Here is an 8,905-nt window from a genome sequence, read left to right as displayed (position 1 = left end):
AAATTCAAATGGTTCATATGGTTCACAAGATCAGCAAAACTGCTAATTTCCAAAGCCACTTGGTATCTGATAAAAGTGGTTCGTGGTGGTTTTTCTTGGTAAGAAATATAGCAATTTAATTCCTGAGCTGAAAGAAGCGCGAAAGAACCTTTCCACAGCTAAGCCATCGAACTGCAGTATAATATGTCAGGTGAATAAGCTCGGAATCACATTTACCAGTACTCACTGGAAAATTAGTTCAATTGGCGCATTTCTGCAGAATTCTTTCGCTGGCTGGATAAAATCACATCGCGGGCCGCATGTGGCCCGCGGGCCGTAGTTTGGAACCCTTGTTCTAAACAATCGGTTCATAGATAGCGGTAAGGCTGTCAGCCTTACGCGCCGGCCGCCCTTTACCCCCAAGAATATTCCAAGAATATTCCTGGTATTCATTTCTGTTCAAGGCTGAGTCGACCCCACGGCCATAGACCTGCTGGTAGGATTGCGTCAATTGAAAAGAACCACCTCATCAGGACTTGAACCCGCGACCTTCCGGCTTGTAGCATAGTGCCTCAACCAACTACGCTACCGCGTGGGTCATCATAGTACACCTTCGAAATTCCATGAGCCTAATCTGTTGCTGCAGACTGAGCTCTATCGCAGTGGCTGGCCGAGACCTGCTGTCAGCCACGCTACTGTTACAAGAATGGAGGCAGGTCTGACTCCTCCCAGACGACGTAATTTCAGCTGTTTTCACTGCGAACAGGAGGAGGGGAGCGGGACGAGGTCCTTGGATTGATGTTAAAGTGACTGCGCATACATTTCTAACGGTACTACTAAAACTACGCGTTATTCAGAAGTCCGATGTCTAAATAGATTTCCGCACCTCAGATACGTAAAGCTGGCAATCCTAAAGTAAAATGTTACCGAGACAAGATAGAAATTTACTCTGAAATGTCAGCAGTTACCTTTCGACATGGTGTCACAGGCAAAACACGTTACAGTGAAAACTTGTTAGACAAGGCAGGAGTTTCTTTGAAAGAACGGTTAAGAGATATCCTGTGTTATGGACTGAGGACATTCGTTACCGGTCACAAAAACCCACAAACGTTCCCTATTCTATGCCAGCTGGATCCGTTTCAAATAAACACAAATAAATAATCAAGATCCATTTGAATAATACGATCCAATCTACTAACCATATTTGGGGGCAGGGTGTTTCAACAAAATGAAAATTCTGAAAGTATTTCTCGTTACGTAGTTACCCAGTAATAGGCGAATAATACAAATTGTGAAGCTTTTCACTGCGTAACTTCTTTACATCCTCCTATTAGTCCCTCTGTTTAGATCTCAATATGCTCTCCTCACCATACTTTTCTCAGGCACCCTCAATCTATAGGCCCCTGTTCTCCCAGTAAAGTGAGAGGATAGATTTCACCCCAACTCGGCAACACTGTAATACAAAAACTTGTTAGAATTATAAAACTAACGGTTCCCCTTGTGCCTAAGCACTATAGCATTAAGGCGTGGATAGACCTCGACGCTAAATTGAGTTGTCAACTTACAGGTTCGCCGTGTAGCATATCCTTTGCATCCATTACATGGGCCCCAATTCCTGCTGGACATGGCGGGCTACAGATCCCCACACCTGTACCAGGATTTGAACTCCGCCGTCTAGTCATACGTACCGGTCGGTCATTTTATCGATTAAGCCAAACTGGCTCCTTTCAGATATTACAGCATAAAAATTGTACGCGTAGAAAGTGCGGATGGGTATTGTAAAACAAAATGTTTTCCACTGGACGTACTGATGTGGCAGTTACAAGTATAGCTTTTCCACAAGTGGCTCCAGAATCGAATCCCGGCTGCAACAGCTATTCCTATCGAGACGTTTGAAGTTCCCCCGTGCGAACGCTTGGATCGTTCGCGAAGGCAATCTTAGCTGGCATAACAATCTTCGAAAACATTCTCCACATATACAAGAAAATATTCAAGCGCGCTGCTCTCGATGGTTTTCTAGTCCCACCGGCCAAACCTGTTGGGTTTCCACAGTGGCCAAGTGAGGTGAACAGAATCCTTACCCGTAGGAAGCCGAAATTGATCTTTTTCAGCTGTTGTTACTCAACACAATAACCGTCATTACAAAAGCTCACTACTGGATCTTACCGCGACAGTTTATTTCGGGTCACATCTTCAATGCCCGTTTCTTCAATATTAGTTTCGCATTTGTGTCTGAGTTCTCAAAATCATCTTCACTGGAAATGTTCAAGCCTCAACTGAAGTATTCACTTGCTATCCTTTCTTATTCTTTTTAGTCTATTTTGCTTACAAACGGAATGATAACCTTACGTATCATGTCCGTTGCGTCTGCTGCTAATAACATTAGAACCGACTCACGTATTTTCGTTAAACTTTGTATGAACATCACGTCACTACAGTTCTCCTCTGTTCTTTTCAATACACTACTTTCACAAATACACATAAGGCGACTTTAATGCATGGTCCTAATATATGGCGTGGTAAGAGAGCTTCAAGGTCATGCAACTTTTATTAAGAAGCTTCCTTCTGGTGAATGTATAACAACATGGCGGTCACATGCGATAACTGATATACTCTTTCTCATTAATTCTGTGTGAAAATACTGTGGCATGATGAAAGCAGTCTTCTGGGATGTGGCACCATGTAGATAGTGTTAACCGACGTTTCGGAGGAACGTATCGCCTCAAATCTTACATAGTGTTCCTCTATGGGGAGGCTACTCATCGACACATTCGACGACTCGAGACACTACGAACCATAAGACCAAGCTACCTGCTCCGCTGGTTCGCTCGCGGGTTACTGCTTGTCGTCTACCCTGAAGATGTAGGCGATACGTTCCTCCGAAACATTATATCTACACGGCGCCATATCCCAGAAGACTTGTTTTCATCATAGTCACCGCCGTGTAAACCTCGAATCTTACAAACTGTGGCATATTTGCTGACAGCCAGAACTGTGAAGACAGCAGAGACAGCCGTTGCTACTATACGGCTCTGCAAACACGGCCGTTGTTAGGCAAAAACTTAATAGCCGTCATTTGATCTCCGCAACAGACGCGGATCCAATAGAAGAGCGGTTGGAAGTGGTGTCTTCTGTGTGGTCCGCGCCGAATGACCGTCGGCCGTAACATAAGACTCGACCCGTACACTTTCCCCGCCAAAGTGGGTGAAATGAGTGCCCCCCTCCCTTGATGCACCCCCAAGTACTAAGTCAGTTCAGGCTCATAAAGGAAACAGTTCGTCTCTAAACAACATGATTAAAGTAGTCGTAGCGATATTTCAGCAGATCATGACAGAGCTCAATGGGGCCGTAAGAAGAAACAGAATAATGGTCATCACAAAAATTAAGACTCGTCAAGCAAAATGGCTGCTAGAGTCAACACGGTCCTGAGGTTGGATTCGTCCGGGATAGAACGCCCACAATTCACTTCCAAAAAATGTTTCAGTTTTTCATTTTTCAGAGCACAAAACGGAATATTTGCGGACACCAGAGCATCACACAGATCTGTAAAAAAAATATGACTTATTTCCGCCTCCAGATGAACACTGTTGCAGTAACATTTGCACAGATTTATTTTTGTTCGAAATTTGCACTGCCCGTATATGCTTGTTGCGTCCGATATGTTGTTGTGCCGTGAAACATTTTTCTGCCGCTAATTTTGTGTCACACATCTTATAGTATAAAATGTTGCCGTCAGCTGAAAATATTTAATCTCCAAATTCAGCTACAATCTGCTTTAAATGACACGATGTAGATGGCTTTGCTTTAGGCATCGCGATAAAATGAATCACTCTAGTGCAACATAGAACTGAACTTTTCACACTGAGAACCTTTCGTCAACTGTATCTTTGTGTGTACGGTCAAGGCGAGAAACTGAAGGCAGACGGAGATTTAGTGAGCAACAATGTCATAAAAAGCCAGGGATTCCGATTAGAAATATCTGTAACTAAGCAAATTCCTTTGCACAGAACTTGGAAAGGGCCGCAGTGTGAGTGCCTGCTGTACCCTGCTGCCATCTTAAAATGTTTTGTGATATGTATTGTCAGCACTTTCGGCAAAACGAACGGAAAGGACGGGACATTATTACAACTTCTTATTGCATACTGTGGTAGCAGGTATTTGAGGCGTAGCTGCAGGCTACCTTTGTAGAGGCAGGTGAAAGAGAAAGAACACTTAACTTCCATATTATTCACATTTCTGAAACCATATGAAGAAAAATTTCCTAAAATGACAAAAAACCCTTGAAAGTCCAAAAATTGGCCAAAAAATTAGCCCCAAACCGAAAAAACCCTAAAAACTTAAAAATGACAAAAAATGACCTATAAAAGTTACATTTCTGTAACCAGCAGCTCATCTCCGAGATTTATATATTTAAGGGCATCAAATAGGATACAAGGAAAAAAATATGACATGTCATCAAAATCCAGGCCCTGGTTATTCTCCTATTACGAATATCACTCGCTGTAAAAACACGTGGGCCAGAGAGTGGCCACTTCCCACTGAAATGTATAAGAGTTTCAAAGAGAACGAAAAAAAAGTACGTATGGTTCACTTCAATTCAGCTTGCTGCTCGTGATCTAAACAAACACGTGTTACACACATGACTCGTCTCAGCCTTATCTACATGCAGGGTCAACAGAACGACACTGTTGGAGGTCTCTGTACTAACGGACAAATTACTCGAATATGTTGCTTTCAGTAATACAGAGGACGTGGCAACCACGAAATGGGCTAAACACGACGGGTAGGAAAAGAGGTAATTCAATACTTCTGTCCCTCTTCTTCGCCTAGAATTTAATTCTGTTGTCACGTCAACATGCAATGGATTATCAAAGTCTTCAATAACCCTGAAGCTATTAAACTTAAATAATAAGAATGCTGCTTATTTGATTTCATACGCTTACTCATGGGCATTTTATGAGAAATAAGGTGATTCTTTTGCCCTGTACTTTCGCCATACCTTACCAGAGGTTTAATACATACGAAACTATTTATCTGCGATCTTTTCAACCCAATTCATGGATTAAGTGAAGCAGAAAATAAAATTCCTCTGATAAATGTTGGCAATAGGAGAGCCTTAGGGGCACCACAGATTCGTGGCCCATAGTCCGCAAGCGAACTATATCGACCGAGCTTGTCGGCGAATTTAGTGCCAACTTTAGCGGATAGAGGGTGTCGGACCACAGATGCTAACGAAAATAGAAAATGTTGAGTCAGACCTGCAGGCTAGGTTCGAAAATATAAAACCTTCCGCTGGGGGGGTATGGTTTCCACAAACATTCCTTAAATTTCCATCTAATTGTCTCTGGTGACGAGCAAACACGATACTTCCTGCAGGTGTAAGATGTAGTTTTACCGGAGTTGAATATTCAGATAGAAGTAGCCTGGGTTGAGACATCGTGTCTTGACACCTTGAAGGTGGATAGCAATGTTTCGGAGGGATACACTGCTTCCATCTTTATTAGAGTACTCCTGAGTGGGCTGATACGGAAGGCGCGTTCAAAACCACGAGACAGCGGCAGATCGCGAGCCAGTAACATGTTCCCTGTAGGCCCATATTCTAACCACTTCCTCACTCTAATGACTTCGACCCTGAAGACAGCATCCTCCTCTGAAACGCTGATACTACACAGTGTTGACCAAAGAGACCATAAAAAGTAAAAGTATAGCTATCCCTGTACCAGGCCGTGAAGGCCCATAGGGTTGTGAGACGTTGAGGGTCCCACATTATCTAGACAATCGGTTCAAAGATGGCGGTAAGGTTGTCAGCCTTACGCGCCGGCCGCGCAGGAAAATTTTATAATTAATTCCCGGTACTCATTTCTGTTAGAGGCTGAGTCAACCCCAGAGCCATAGTGCAGCTGGAAGGATTAGGTCAACTGAAAAAAAAATCCAAAGACCTCATCAGGACTTGAACCCGTGACCTTCCGGCTTGTAGCATAGCCCTTCAACCAACTACGCTACCGCGTGCCCCCTCCCAAAGAGATCATAACCTAACCTAATCACACGATCCAGGATTTGTTTCCAGAAGTTGATGATTATTATATTACTAAGAAATATGTTCTTAGAGAATCCAAAGGCTCATCAGCACAAAACAAACCTGCCCTCTTTGGATCCTGGCCTTATTCAGTCCATACGAGATTTAAGGCTCTTATGGTGGGAACTATAGAGAACGTCGCCTGGCATGTAACGCCGTATAGCCCAGTAGATGCTTCAATTATCACGGTACCAGAACTTTTCTTCGATGAAGCTGGAAACAATACGCTCCTCCGAAACGTCGGCAAACATCTAACGAACTACAGGTTGAAGAAAGCAGTCTTTTGGGATTTGGCACCGTGTATATGTGGTGTTAGCCGGTTCTCACGGTCTCTTCGCTTGGAGATTTCTTATATTTTTCCTTCTACCCTGAAGATGGAGGCGATACGTTCCTCCGAAACGTCGGTTAACACCACATATACACGGTGCCAAATCCCAAAAGACTGCTTTCTTCATAGTCACCGCCGTGAAAGCCTCTAATCTTACGAACTACAGGTTGTCATAACCCAGAAAACAGTAATATTCCTATTCAGTTCAGTTCACATCTTTATAACCGATTTCTATACGTCCCAATAAAAATATTCGTATCGTCTCCAGTCTACATCTGCAAGCTGTTCGTCTCCTTCTCCCAGACTTTCCAACAACACTTCTGTGTACGATGATAAAAGAAAACAGTGAAAAATTAAAACGAGAAAACTAGGCCACAAGAAATATAATCAATTATAGACCCTACAATGTGAGGAAAAGGCATGATTAACTTATTAGAAGATTTGCCTTCGTCGACGTGTGGAAATGTTACACGCTGTCACGATTAAACGTAACATGATTTGATTAATATTCAAAAACACCAAAGTAACTGAAACTCCAATGTGAAATCTGTATAGAGATATTGGGCTTTCGGACTCATCCACCGTCCTGCTGCTTGAAATCTGTATGTTTACACAAAAGCTCAACTGAATGGTTTGTGCTACAGCATGGATTCCAAACAGGAAAATACTGGATGTAAAAGTTACTATCTTTACTACAATCCAAAGCTTTCGATAACATTGACACTTTTTTGTGATAACATGTACAAAATATGCTGGTTACAAAAATAACGATCAAAATTTATAGCTCGCCACATTTCTGCCATCACTCTCTGCTTTTTGTACGCGGGAGAGGCTGTTACTTATTATGAAATGTGGAATAATAACGGTATTCAAATGAGAATAAACTTCTATTCACTAACAGACAGTATCATATTCTCACATTGGCCTGACACAAGTCATAAAAAAATTTTAAAAAATATATACAAGTAGGTATAAAGTATATAAGTATAAATCTCGCGTCATTTTGACTCAAAATTGCGACGTGATGCAAAATACACACTTGTACGTCCAGGTTTTGAAATAGCATATTACAATTAATTTTGAAAATTAGGTTTCTTTCATGTTGTCATACTGTTTCACTATTTAAACCCTATTTTTTTTTACTGCTAGTGGGGTGGGTCTAAGTCCCTTGTACTACGGACATTTCTGGCCTATTGTACCAGCCCCAGATGATAGGTGAGGGTGATTGTGGAGCAATAGGTGAAATGAACAGCGCCACTTTGTCCACCACAAATCCCGCTTGACCAGACCCGAGATGGAACCCGAGCCGCCGCGGTGGGAAGCCAGCGACTAACCGCTTGAGCTATGGCGCGGCCATATGTAACTCCTAAATAATCATGATATCAAACGGCTGGAGACAACTGCCATTCTTAATAAAATTCTATGTTACTCTGCAAGTCTGCAGGAATTCTGAAGTAACTAACACTAATCTCACGTTGAAAACAACGCTGTTGTTGTCAGATTTGTGAATCGGTGATAACGCGTCAGTTGGATCAAATGCTAATGTTGTGGCTTGAAGACGGGAAGTGCTCTCAGCCGGGACCTCAACTAACCTGAGGCATTTCGTTGTTTTAGGCTCTCTGGGAATGCTGGGATAGTAAATTAGGTCACGATCGCTTTCTTTCACGTCCTCTCCAGTTCAATATACGTCAATGATTCGACACTATAGTTTTAAGTTACCGATAGCGTCGCTACAAAACCGCAAAAAGGGAACTGGTGGTGATTACTGACTTGTTACCTTCTTGCACACATGACCAAGCTGTATATCAAGAAGGGCAAGCTTATTATTAGAGCCGTGAAACGATACAATGACTTGAACAGTTCTATCTTCCGGGATATAACGCCGTGTAGTACTTGAAATTCAACGAAACTTTCGGAGAAATATGCTGCATACACCTTCAGATTCGAAGCATAATTTAAGGACGAAACCAGTTCCACTTGTTTAAATAGCACAGAAGTTCGAAATCACTAAGAAATCGATAATTTATATTCACACATGCCTACAATATATAATATATGCAAAGGTCGGATAAAAAGTAGTGGCAACACCTCTAGAGTTCTGAAATGACTTTGTTACCTGAGGTAAACACACTTACAGTCCTTCAATATAATCGCCCCCCATGTGTACCACCTTCTGCCAAATTTGTGGAAGGCGTCGTACACCATTAGTGCGTCCACTTCTGTTGATGTCCAGCAGTGACCGCCGTACAGCACGAATAATCTCCTCTCTCGTGTTGTAACGTGTCCTTCGCAGTGGTTCTTTCATCTTGGCAAAGAGACCATAATCGCACGGACTCATTGGGTGAGTATGGCGGATGCTGCAGTATCAGCCATCGCCAGCGGCAAAGGAGGTCCTTTACAGCGTCAGCAGTATGAGCCCTTGCATTGTCATGAAGGATGATGGGGTTCGTTGGCAACAAATGTCGTCGCTTTCTCCTGAGTGCTGGACGAAGATGTAAGCAGTTTTATTGTTTTTTTTTTTT

The 8,905-nt window shown here is 42.6% G+C and overlaps 1 protein-coding gene across 3 annotated transcripts in view; it reads right to left on the bottom strand.

Annotated features, from left to right (window-relative positions):
* The window catches only part of LOC111871698 (putative uncharacterized protein DDB_G0290521), a 270,586-nt gene that overhangs the window by 72,970 nt on the left and 188,711 nt on the right, over nucleotides 1-8,905 (bottom strand). The window lies entirely within an intron of this gene.

Source organism: Cryptotermes secundus, unplaced genomic scaffold (genome assembly GCF_002891405.2).
Source record: "Cryptotermes secundus unplaced genomic scaffold, Csec_1.0 scaffold299, whole genome shotgun sequence".
Taxonomy (NCBI): domain Eukaryota; kingdom Metazoa; phylum Arthropoda; class Insecta; order Blattodea; family Kalotermitidae; genus Cryptotermes; species Cryptotermes secundus.
This window is presented reverse-complemented; position numbering and strand designations above follow the sequence as displayed.